The following is a 13666-nucleotide window of genomic DNA, read 5'->3' as shown; positions in this document are numbered from 1 at the left end:
TAAAGACATTTTATTCTTTGTTCTTCCTGCATTCCTAAATCATCACAAGGTTCTAATTATTCAGTTAGCAACTACATGGTGGAAACAATTACTTTCTTATTCGTATTTTACAGATGGAGCTGCTGGGGTCCTAAATTTGTAGCAGGTTACACTGTGCCCTGGAAACAAAGAGCTACAACCCAGAGCCCCTGACTCTGTGGATGTGTCCTCCTCATTTTCTTTTTTGGTAAGTCCTGTCTTTTTATTAAATTATAAAATGAGTGCCCATAATCTTGACAGTGAATAGATTCAAGAGAAGTGCTTATCTATAAAACTCAGCTTCTTTGAATTCCTCCTTTGACCTGAGTGAAACAAAATGTCTGTATTGGACCATTTTGTCTTCCCACAGGTATTCTTCCTGAGGTGCAGCCATTTTATTCCTTTAAACCTTTCTTTCTCTGATCTTGCAGGCAATGTCATTGACATATGTGTTACTTTTTTAGGCCATGGATAATATTCACTTATGTGCCTGTCTTTGTGTTCAGACTCTGGCTGAAAGCCATCATAGGAAAATGCTCAGAGCTGAACTTTTGAGAGACAATTGGGGGATCTATGTAGGTATCTGATACCTTTGTGCTTATGAAGTAAACAGAATAGACCAAAAATAAAAATCCCCTTTAGGCATACCCAGTTCTATGACTTTGATTAAAGCCAGGATCCCACAGTAGTAGCAAAATTAATTTGCCAGTTTCAACAAGGTCTTTTTTGTTGTTGTTTTTGATGAATCTTCCCACACGGGTGACCTTGAATGTCTAGGACAGTGAGATGACCCAACACACCCCTGACTTTAGCTGGATTCATTCAGGCTAAATGTTGATCATAAATCCATCTCTGTCCAGTGTGTCATATGAGTAAAAGATGAATTTATGTTCGTTTTGAGTTTTCACTTTTTACACACAGACCATCTCTTTATATCTCTCACCATTCTAACTCCTAAGTTGTTCCATTTTGATGTCTGACCATGAAGAAGATAACAAATAAACTAGACAGAGCTTGCTACTATACCATCATTTTTTGGGGGGAGGGTGGTGGGTTATTGGGGCTTGAACTCAAGGCATTGTGTTCTTGCTTGGCTTTTACACTAAAGGCTGGTCTCTACCACTTGAGCCGAACTTCTAGTTATGGCTTTTTTTGCTGATTAATTGAAGATTCTCTCAGATTTGCCTTCCAGGGTGGCTTTGAACGGTGATCCTTAGATCTCAGTCGACTGGGCAGCTAGGATTATAGGCATGAGCCACCTTTGCCAAGCTTGTACCATCTTTAATTTGGTTTTTGTTCTAGTGAGCTGCGTGAACAAACACTCAGCTACATCAGCGAGCACTTAATATAGACAGGTTTCAGACATCATGATTCTAGAATCACTCACCATCAAGCAGTCATTAGACTGAGCTTCTGTAGGGTTAGAAACAGAAGTTCATGGCCCCTATGTTTGTACCAGCTCTGACACAGGACATTCAGTGAGTAAGGGCAACAGCCAGGCTTGTAAAATAGCACCTGACCAAGGGACCAAAGAGGCTGTTAACCTTTCTTTCTGTGAAGCAACGTGAGGGTAGAACCTCATCAGATACAGGCATGGATGTTAGCTTTTGTGCAGCTAAGGACCTGAGTGGTAGGTCCCGCTTACACTCTGCCGGAAGCCAATAGGCCTCAGAAAAGGAGTTCAAGTGTCTCCTTGGCTCCTGGTGATTTACTCTGATTCCCCTTTGTAGACATATGGAGTCTATTTCCTACTGTCTCCATAAATACTGTTGTCACTGTCTCTGCCAAACCCTGCTACCTTTCTCACCCCAGGGAAAAGCGAGAGATCAGACATTCCTACTCCCCAGTTAGGCTTCCATGCTGTAAGGGGAGGGTGGTGTCTGTGGTCAAAATGATGTGTGTATTTGAATCTTTTAAAGAGCCAGGCTAAACTTAGAGTCAAGGGGCCGCCATAAATAACCTGTGTCTGTCTCTCTTTGTGTGGTTGGGACTGGAATGCCTTTCTCTTTAGAGTTATACAAGCAGCAGAGATCAAAGAGTCAAGCGTTTATGGATGCGTAGTTCATTACAAAGCCACCGCACACAGTGGGAGAAGGCTGGCAGAAGCACCAGCCATCTCTCAGTGACTGTTTTGTTTGCGTGAGGGGGCGGGAGGGCACTCAAAGAACTTGTAATTACTTTAAATTATTTTTTGTAAAAAAAAATAAAAATTAAAAAATGGAAGTTCACTTTCAAAGGAGAGTTAAAACCTAATTGGCATCTTCTTAGGCTCTGGAATGTGGTAGGGGGGAAGAGGAAGTGGAGAAATTGACCCCTTACCACAAGGAATGTGGTTCAAGCAGAATAATAGGAAGGGAACAGTATTGGGAGTAATTCACTTACCCTTGGGTAAGCATTATAGAGAGCCTTTGATAAGCAGAGCAGAACATACACAGAGATTTTTTTTTGAAAGCCTAAACTAGATAATGTATTTGAAAAACAGGCTTTGAACTACTTTGCTAGACTATAAAGACTAAATAAATGTGTTTCAAATTATAGCATCGGTGATGTTACAATCCCAGGATTGTAGATAATCACAGTGCTACAAAATAATAACTACTATTTATTTGGTGTCTGCTGTGTGCCACATGCAGCCCAGTGTGTGTGATACCTTTTAATCCTCCCAATCAGCATATAGAGACTATGTTATCACCGCTCTGCACACAGGCCAATGGGAGTCCATGGAACTGAAGTGCTTTGCTCAAGGTCACACCATCACTAGTGAGGAGTTCCAGACTTGGACTGAACTAGACTACCAAAATGTCGACCACTGACTCAATGTCTATGGAGACTGTTGCTGCTGCTGCTTTCTGCTTCTTCTTCCTCCCTCCCTCCCTCCCTCCCTCCTCCCTCCCTCCCTCCCTTCCTTCTTCCTTCCTCCTCCTCCTCCTCCTCCTCCTCCTCCTCCTCCTCCTCCTCCTCCTTCTCCTCCTCTTCCTCCTCCTTCTCCTCCTCTTCCTCCTCCTCCTCCTCCTCCTCCTTCTTCCTCCTCTTCTTCCTCTTCCTATTCCTCTGCTTCTCCTCCTGCTTCTTCTACTTCTCCTCCTCCTCCTCCCCCTTTCCCTTTTCCCCTCTCCCCCTCCCCCTTCTCCTCTCCCCCCTTTTCTGGTCTCTCACAGTAGGAAGTACATGAGGGCTTTTTTACTCTCTGAGCTTGAGAGCTTAGCTGTGAAAGAGCGACTTGAATCTAACATTGCAGTTGTCCAGACCCAAACAGTGTCCACCATCTGGGCCTTCCCATTGTTCCTGCACACATGCTCCACCAAAACTTGTGGAACTGCTACAGATCTCAGGCAAGTTTCCCACTCAGCAAACATTTCTAGAAGAAACCACGTTAAGGGAAGGATTTTATCAAGCCTCTTGCCCTTCTCAGGGGCAATAAAAGACCCTTTAGACCCTGTTGAACATCCTGTTGAATCACACATCCTGTCATGTGTAAAATACTTCCAATGAGAGAAACCTCAAGACCTTGGATGTGAATGTCTACATGGGTGGCCTGTTCCTGTGGTTGCTCTTCAGCAGACTTAACCACTAACATCTTATTACAACATGTTGCATACAGAAAGTCCTTGATCTGCTGCTTTCTACATGATTGTTAGAGACCAATGTCTTATGCACGAACACCTGTTATAGGCTTGACAGTAAAGCCAAAGACCCATTTCCTCAAATGTATTCCTTGAGCAAGAATCAGGTTCTCGTTTCTCATTCTTTATACTACTTTAGTTTTAATCAGAGTTGAACTGTGTGAACGCTTTTTACAATAGCATACAGTCCAGTAGAAAGAACTCAATGACTAGAGTCAATATAGTCTCACTGGCGATGTAATCTCTGAGTGCTTTTGTCCTGGTCACAGATAAAACCTGAATCTGGGGATACCACAAGATCAAATGATTAAGATGATTGGAAAACTGCAGCTCTTCACAAAAGTTACCTTCTTTCCTTTCTTTGGAGTGATTTTACCTTTTGCTCAATCCATCTCCTCATATTACTTCTTTCTTTTTAAAGAAGTTTTGAAAGGTCAGAAATAGAAGCAGAGAATCCATCAATTCTCTTTTTAACTTGAGTTAATAGCAACTGAGAGCACCATCGGAAATCCTGTGGCTCTTCCCTCCTCCAGGTTTTCTTGCAATGTTTCACACGTGCAGGGGGAGAAGTTGCGAGTCAGCCTCCTCCAGCCCTGACTTTCAGAGCTGCAGAAAGCATCTGCCAGGCAGCACATATGTTCTCAGTTCCACTAGAGGAAGAAAACACATTTGCTGAAAAGCAATGGAAACTTAAAAAAAAAATACAGTGAGTTATGAGGAAGACACTTTGCATTTTGCGAACTTATTTTCCTCTCTGGTGCCTGAGGGTTTTTTTTCCAGGCCCTGGGTAGGTTCTAGTGCTCACAGACGTCTGTCACTCTGCCTATCTCCTCCCCGGGATGGGGGCTGCCACTCGCCATGGAAGGGAGACATGGAAAATACAGAATGACCGCAAGGTAGAATTAGGAGGGAGAAGTTATACATCAACAGCGGTCATATTTTTTAAAGCAAGCCACCAGAAGTATAAGATGGTTTGCTTCTTCAGGCCCGGTAACTTCTAAGGTAACTGGTAATTAACTCGTTGCTAGTTAGGGAGACCTGGCCTCCCATGTGGTCCAGGTACAGAGCTCCTGTCCCAGGTAGAGATGGAAACCCAAGTCGGCAGTGGGGGCATTCCCTTTACAGGCATAGCTCATGTATGCAATGTGGGGAATGTTAGAAGGGTATCTTTTCATCTGGGAAATGGTCTTTTAGAAAAGCCTGGGGAGAATCCTCTCTTGTTCTAAAGGGACATACTGCTAGTGAATATGATTGTCTCCATGTTAGCATCATGCGAACCAGATTCAAATGAGTCGTGGGTTTCTCTGGAAGCCAAAGGAATCAATTACAAACAAAAGGAAACTCTGGTTTGTGCCATAAACTCGTTTTGTGATGCTTTGCCCTTCGCGCCTCATTCAAGGCATTGTGTTCCTTATAGGTGGGATTTGGTTGTTCTAGGAAGTTGTTTTGACTCATAACAGTATGTAAATGAAAATGGTTGTGCTAGAATGGCTGTGGCCTCGGCCACAGAACAAAGGCTTTTCTAAACCAGAATCTGTTCCATCACGTCTGGGTTTTCAGTCCTTACGTGTCCTGTGGCACAATTCCCTTTTAGAAGGAATTGATGGTGGCATTTCATTTGGCCAAGAAGAAAAGGAACGGAAGAAATATTTCTCCATTTATCAGAACCTAAAAGCAACTTGGAAGACCTTTGAAAGGCGATTTCCATTCCACGATCTGAAGCAGACCCAAGGTAGATCCGCACACGGGTGCTGCCTGTCGCAATGCAGCCGAGCCTTGTGAAATGGATTATGTGGACCTGCTCAGAATATTTCAGGATTTATCATCACACACTACTATGAAGTAGTGCATTTTTTTGAAACTACCATAAAAATGGCTCACTATATAAATCCTAAAGAGAAAGCCAAGCCAGGGAGACCTAAAATTTTTCTTGGCTCTATGTCAGACTCAAAAATGTGAAAGCCCAAGCCATTCCCCCAAAAGCCTCCTGCCATTAGTTAGAATCCACTCGACCCAGTGGCCTTCTGGATCCCAGTAAAACTTAGCCAAGAAGCAAAAGCTCAGTGCGTGTCATGTTGCCTAAGTCTACTAAGCAGACTAAAGAGAAAGCAGCAGGTCATAGAAACCAGGATATTTGATGATAGGATAGAAGCTTCTCCCATTAGGATCAGTGGGTAACATTCTCCCTTGGGCTTTTGAATGAGGGATTTCCCTAAACACCACACCAAACTGTGTTTCTTTGCATCCCTGAAGACCAGAGATTAAAGATGTCAGAACATTCAGGGGAAGTCAGTTATAAACTTCCTAAAGTGATCTGAAATTTAAAAGCCCAGTGTAGAGGTAGACAAGAGAAGTCAAAGTTTTAAACACAGCTTTAACAAACATTTAAACCTCACTTGAATTAAGCTATTCGCTGCCTTTTGAAAACTAAAAAATCTTTTTTGGTCACTGATTTCATCTTAACATATAATGTTTTCATGTCTTAAATACAGTTGATGTTCATTATCTGTGGATTTACTACTTGCAAATTCACATTTCCAGGAAAATTTACCTGCAAGCTCCAAACCAGTTCTAATAGTGCTTTTGTAGTCACTTGCAGGCCAACACCTAAATTTAAGTTACCCAAAGTGTACTGTAAACAAAATTTTTTCATGGTCTGTTTAGTGCTGTGTTCTTAAAGTTTTTTGGGTTGGGGTTTTCTGTTTGTTTGCTTGCTTGCTTTTTTCATTTTCCTGTATTTTTTGGTGAGCTCATAGTTTAAAATGGTGCTTAAGATTAGTATGGAATTTCAGTATAATATAGAAACATATATATAGCTTTGTCCAGGCATCAAAGTGCTTTGGGCTATGAGGTCAATGTTCATCAATCAATAATACACATTGAATAAAGTGTCTTTCACCTGAAATACACATAAAACAAGGGTATGTGTTGGTCAGTCGACAACACCTTCACTAGGAGCTTGTAGGAGTTGAAACCTGCATTTTTCTCTGGGCACATTGGTCAGCATTCACCAGTGCAGTTGGTATTAATGTGCTGTGGCTACTGAGCTTGTTCTGTATCTCACTGATAGCTCTGTGCCATGTAGTTATTCGAGTGGCTCTGTTACGTGTTTATAGTTTCCATTTATCTTTTCAAACATGACTAAAATCAACCCATTAGGCTTAGGACCAGATTTCAGATAATTTAGACACTAGGCAGGCTAGATGAGAATCATACAAACCTGAGACTGAAAAGAAGTGTGGTAGTGCACTGTAGACAGAAGGGAAACTTGGCTGTGAGGACGACTGTGAGATGGAAAGGGAAGCGGTGATGGGGGAACAAAGCTGAGGACAGGGAGCCAGAGCAGCCACCATGCGAGACAGTGCTACTGATTGTGGGGTATGGCTCTGTCCAGAAGTATGTGATACCATTCCGGAAAATCAATGTGTGCAAAATGGCACAAGTTACACTCTCTTGCACAGTAGTAGATAAGATATCAACACATTTCACAGCTCCTAATAACATTGCTTTATGTAAACCAGCCCTGTTTGCTTGTTTGCTTCCTTTCTAGCTTGCTTCCTTGTTTTTCCAACTCATGGAAGTTCATGGCTTTGTTGATGGCTACTGGAATGGACACCTTGATTTTTAATGAATGTATCTATATTAATGTTTCTCTTCGAGGGCATTTAAATGGAATTTAAGTGAACAGAATTTAATAACTTAATATACTACTATGACCACAGAGATTTTTACTAGTCAGTGCAGAGAAACCACATGTTTTCATATTCATGCATAAAGTAATTTGTTTCATAGGCACAAAATAGCACTGACAGTTTGAAATAATCATTGCTTTAAGTAGTGTAGGAGAAAGTATATTATTTCATAAATAATTGCTGTTTACATGCCTTTGCTGGTAGGAAACAATAGACTGAAATGAGAGCGCCTCTATCATTAGCCTGTTATGTGAGGAAATGAGAACTTCGGTACAGAAGCCCAGAGCAGCAGAGGGAATTTCCCATCATGCCTTTGGACATGATAAATTGTACTATTTTGCCACTTAAATAGTATATTAGTTCAATACAGCAACTAACTCCTGAACTTCAGTTAGAAATTTCAAATCTGATGGAAAAGTATTTTTGTAGTATCTCAGGAAAGATTCTCAAAACTTTAGAAAAAAAAGTTCATGAAATATGGCCAAATTACATCTTCACACATGAAAAATGTACTACATTTATTCTCTTAGGAGTTTGAAGATTTTGTGAAGTAAAAGTTTCTAAGATCAGTGTTTAAAGCCACATTACATTGCTGTTAGAGAATAATACTCAAACCATTTCATATGGGGATTTCTTAGAATTGAACAAAATAAAGTACATACAATGAAAATTAACATAATTTCTTCAATAAGTACAAGGTATTATAATGATATTGCTATTACAGTAAATGGTGATCCTAAAACATTCAAAATTGTTCTACATCAAGTATCTTTTAAAAAACCATTGACATAGCATACCATTCTTAACTCTCAGAACTACAAAGTAATAAAAAACAATTAGACAATGAGGTTAAAAGTATATTTTCCTGAATCGTCCAAGAGATTCCTTTCCTCCCTCCCCTTCTATCTCTCCCTCCTAATCCCCCTCCCCCTCTCCTCTTTTTCTTTGTTCCCATACTGAAACATGAACTTGGCTTCACACTCTCACTCAAGCTTTCTTACTTACAGCTGATACTCTACAACTTGAACCATGTCTGCAGTCTGGCTTTTTGCTGATTAATTGGAGACGGAGTCTCAAATACTTTACAGAGTAGGATGGCTTCAAACTGTGCTCTTCAGTCATGAGTCACTGGTGCCTGGCTTCCTCTAAGATATTTCTTGTAAGACTATAGCTTTGTTTGCTCTACACTGATATCCACTTTGTTGGTAATTAAAACGAACTGCTGTAATCAGCTATCTTAGAATATGGATGGCTTTTGGAGTCGTTGCAAAACCATTGGTGTAAGCCAACTGAACAACTCATGGGGGGGAGAGGGAAGGGGGGAGGAGGGACGGGGGAATGAGGGAGGAGGTAACAAACCTTACAAGAAATGTACCCAACGCCTAATGTATGAAATTGTAACCTCTCTGTACATCACTTTGACAATAAATAAAAAAATAAAAGAATATGGATGGCTTAAACAAATAATGTTGTATTTATGGCTAATGTAGAAGTTATGTAACAATCCAGTGGTTCTTCTAGAGGGTCTTCTTTCAATAGTTTCTTCCATCCCATGGCCTCCCCAGTCTTGGAGAAAGTTTGTAGTTTAGTTGTGGAGGCTTGTGGCCAGGCTTCAACATTTCAACTCCTTTCACATTCTTTAGACCACAATGGAATCTCAAAGCCAAAATGTAGCTTCAAGATATGCCAGCAATGCTGGCTTCCTCTTTGCCTGGGGGTAAGAAACAGGATGATCTTTCTTGGTTCCCATGGGTAAAGGTTTGAACTTTTCATAATGCTCCATTTATTTCTAAGCATGCCATTAAATGAGGTTAAAATTACTGTAAAAAGGCGGGGGGCAACATTTGACACCATAATTTAATGGAACTCTCCATGCAGTCAGGTCTTTAATGGGTGCCAAAGTTACAAGCCTTCTTCCAGGCTTTTCTCTTATTTGTTGGCAGTACTGGGTTTGAACTCAAGGCTTTGTGTTTGAAAGGCAGGTATTTGACGCATACTCCCAGGCCTCTGTCCTTTTTGCAAGCTTTATAATGTGTAGGTGGGGATCAGAGGAAAAATTTGGAGAGAGCGAGGGAAGGGGTGACATTGTCCAACAAGAAATGTCCTCTCTACCTGAGTTATGTAACTGTAACCCACTGGACATCACCTTTATAACAATAATTTACCCACACACACACAATAAACATGACTCATTCATTGTCAGGCCTGCACTGATAAGCTATATAAAGCATCCAGTTCAGTTAGACTTTCAGATACATATAGTGAGCCCTCAATTATTAGTACAATCAAGAATTTCCAAAAAAAAAAAAAGAATTTCCAGTTTCTTTTCTTTTCTTTTTTTTTTTTTTTGCCAGTCCTGGGCCTTGGACTCAGGGCCTGAGCACTGTCCCTGGCTTCTTTTTGCTCAAGGCTAGCACTCTGCCACTTGAGCCACAGCGCCACTTCTGGCCGTTTTCTGTATATGTGGTGCTGGGGAATCGAACCCAGGGCCTCATGTGTACGAGGCAAGCTCTCTCGCCACTAGGCCATATCCTCAGCCCCCCAGTTTATTTTCTTGAATCCTCAATTGTAGTTAGCAAATGATCGCTAACACAGTTTACTAAAAGGAACAATGAATATTTTTGGCCATGAATGTAGAAAAAAACACTCCACTTTAATATAAAGGAGATTCTAAAGAATTTTTTCACAATGTATTTTCTTCAGTTCCACATAAGTTTCAAGATTAATTAAGATCTAGTGTGTGAAAATGAAAATAAATCTGCAAAAGTGATATATTGGCTTAAATTCACATTATTCTTTTAAGTAATGCATGCACTGAGCTTCAAGTGAGATGCCTCCTAGTTTGAGCATGCATAAAAGCTAGGTAAAACACAAATCTAATAGTAGCGATACTCCTAAAAGGCTAGCATTTCATGAAAGCACCCTTGCAGAGAAACATGGGCATTTACCTGAGGAGTTAAACTGATCCTTAGGGCACAGAACCCAGATTCCAGTATTCTCACATGCAGGATTAAAGAACAGACTATAGGAGAAGAGAGTGGAAAGAATTATTTAGAGACATGGATTAAAAGTGAGAAGTGGACATGGTATAAAAGCAAGCACATATCCTCAGAGAATTATTATAGAAAATGGCTGCTCCTTCTACACTCAGGGAAGACCAAGAAAATAAAACTTTCAGGCTTCAAAGTACCTAACCACAACCCTTTGTAGCACTCCAACCATCCTTTGTAGCACCCCAAAGGGCAAAACTTGATTCCAAATGGTCTCAAATTGATAATGTACCAAGTATTTGACAGAAGAAATGCATCTCAATCAAGAAGGCCTAAAAAATTAAGTCTCAAAAGGAAAGTGAAAGATCTGAACAAATATATCACCAAGGAAGACAAAGAAGTGACCAAGAATAATATGATGTATGAAATTGTGTGTCAATGGGGAATTAACATTTAAACAGCAATGAGAAACTATTGTGAGCCTCTTAGAATGGCATCCAATACACTGACCCATAAAAGAAAACACTGGCAAGAATGTGGAGCAACAAGAAGTCCCACTTGCTTCTGGAGACACCTCAGCAGTTACGTACAAACTCTCAGATACTCACTGACCATGCGATGTGGCCGCCATACTCCTAGCTATGTACCCAAATGAACTGATAACATACGTTCCAGCACAGGAGTCTTTGTGGAAGCTTTGTTCTTCTTAGAATTATCAAAATCTGGAAAGAATGAAGGGTCCTCCAATAGATGAATGAGTAAATAAATCATAGTACATCTACCCAATGACAAATAATTTGCAATATTAAGAAATCAACTCTTAAGTAATACACATGGGGAAAACTACACGTGTATTTCTAAGTAGAAGGTTGTGAATTATATGATTCTATCAATGGCATTCAGGGATGGGCAAAACTAAGGAGATGGTCAAAAGTTAGTGATTTCCATGTGAAAGAGGGCTGTATGGAGATAGATTCAGCACGAGGTGGGGGAGGGCTAGGACAGAGAAATAATTCTGTATTACACAGCACTGGCAGCTATGTGAGAGTATGCTTCTGTCAAAACCCATAAACATAACTCGTGCCAGTGACTCACTCTTTTAACCCTAGCTAACGAGAGCTAAGAGCTGAGAATTGAGTTGTTAAGCCAGCTTATGTAGGAAAGTCTGTGAGACTCTTATGTCCACCAATTAACAAGCCGAAAGAGCAAAGTGGAGCTGTGGCTCACGTGGTATGGTGCCAGCCTTGAACAAAAACAGCTAAGGAAAAGTACCTAGCCTCAGAGTTCAAGCTCCAGTACTGACACAAAACTAAAAATAAATAAATAAATAGATGTTGTACTCAACACCGAGAATGAATGAATGTAATATAAACTTTAGTTGAGTATAATGTAGACTTTAGTTGATAATCATGTCTCATTACTGTTTTGTCAGACGCACTAATGCAAGATATTATTTGCAGAGGAGATGGTTAATGAAAGTGTCTCTACTTTCTGTGCAATTTTCTTTAAACCTCAAAGTTCCCTAAGAGAGAAAATCTGTTATAAACATTTTCTCAGAGCTCTTCCTTACAAAACAGCAATTGATTACATCTGTTATCTTACTAACAGTGAGAGCTTGATAGAGTGGAATAATATGTTTCATGATCTAAGGGGAAATTCCTGTGATGCTGGACAAGAATGCGAATGAAAGGAAGGCTCTGTTCAACACCAGGACACCTAACAACACATCATACCAACAGACACTCGCTCCGTATGCCCTGCGAGGAAGACTGGAGAGAGTATTTTCTTAATTTCCTATGTACGGATTCTTCCGTAACTTTTAAAAGTCAATTACATTTTAACAACAAATAAAACTACAATTTGAAGGGCAATCAGAATAGGACACCTAGGAAAATATATAACAAAAGCTGCATAATCTGTATAATTTTAAAAACATGATTAAACAACTTTAAGTCTTAAGTACACATGGCTAGCAATTGAACTGATGGTGATGTCTAACTTGTAAAATTTAACCAAAAAAAAAAAAAGGAAAAATTAAATCTTATACCCTATTAGCACATAGGAAAGGTGATTGAAATAATGTTTTCTGGAATCCTTGCAATTATTCTGAAGAACGAGAAAAGGGAAACACTAATTATTATCTTTATAATTTTTTAAGATAAACATTTAAACTTAATCCTATAAGGTGAATATAAAAATATGAAATATATCTTTCTAAGTTATAGAAGGGAAAAATGCAAGAAATGAGGAGAAAGTTCAAGTGAAGGGAAGAAAGACAAGCAAGCTAAATAAAAAGGACAAAATATGAGAAAAGAGGAAAAAAGTAACTGTAAACAAAATCAATGTGCTCTTTCTTAGTCTAGATCACTAACAGTATGGACAAGAAAAACTATATGATTATCCTCAAATTCTAAAACAAAAATATTAAAAGCTTATGATTTTAAAAAATCAACAACCATTCAGCTATTAACAACTTTTTGCTAGTAAGCTTAATTAAAAGTAAACTGTTAAAATCACTTTAAACTATTATGCTTACTTAAACGAGGAAAATTATACCTACAAAAACAACTTACAGCTGGACAATGATGGATCCCAGCTGTAATCCTAGCTTCTCAGGAGGCTGAGATCTGAAGACCAACATTTAAAACCAGCCCTGGCAGCTCCATTTCTGGATTTTTGTTGGTCAATTGGAGATCACAGTTCAAGGACATGGACACATCATCAAGGGTCAGGAACTCTGACCTATGGGATGCACTGAAGGGATTTCAAAGCCTTCCAACAGTTGTTTCCATAGCTAAGTTCATGTTCCAGTTTGTTCTTTGAATTGTTTTTATATTTACATTTTAGTATGCATCTCTTAGATTTTCTGTATTGAAAAATATCTAAGGAGAACCAAAAACTATAAAGAATTATTATTTGTATAAGTGCTGTGTTTGATATTTTCAGTTTTAACACTGTGAGATAATCTTGTTATTTTACACATACACACACACACACACACACACACACACACACACACACACACACCCATGGGGATCCTTCCAGAATGCACACTCCAGTGGGTAGGGATTAGAGGACTAGGGATCTCTGAAGGACAGGAAAAGAGATTTCCAGGCAGAAGTACAAGGTGCTGAGAGCAAGAAAATAGTATTAAAATATAATGGAAAATCAATTTAGAGTTTTGAAGTTACCCATAGTGGATAAATTTTTTGTATATGAATTTTTTAAAGAAGAAAAAAATGCAATCACCTGAATTATATTAACTGAAATTGGAGACGCAAGGCATGTCAAAAAGAGACCTTAAGGGGCTGGGGATATAGCCTAGTGGCAAGAGTGCCTGCCT

This window comes from Perognathus longimembris, chromosome 18 (genome assembly GCF_023159225.1).
Source record: "Perognathus longimembris pacificus isolate PPM17 chromosome 18, ASM2315922v1, whole genome shotgun sequence".
Lineage (NCBI taxonomy): Eukaryota > Metazoa > Chordata > Mammalia > Rodentia > Heteromyidae > Perognathus > Perognathus longimembris.
Note: the sequence above shows the minus strand (reverse complement) of the source record.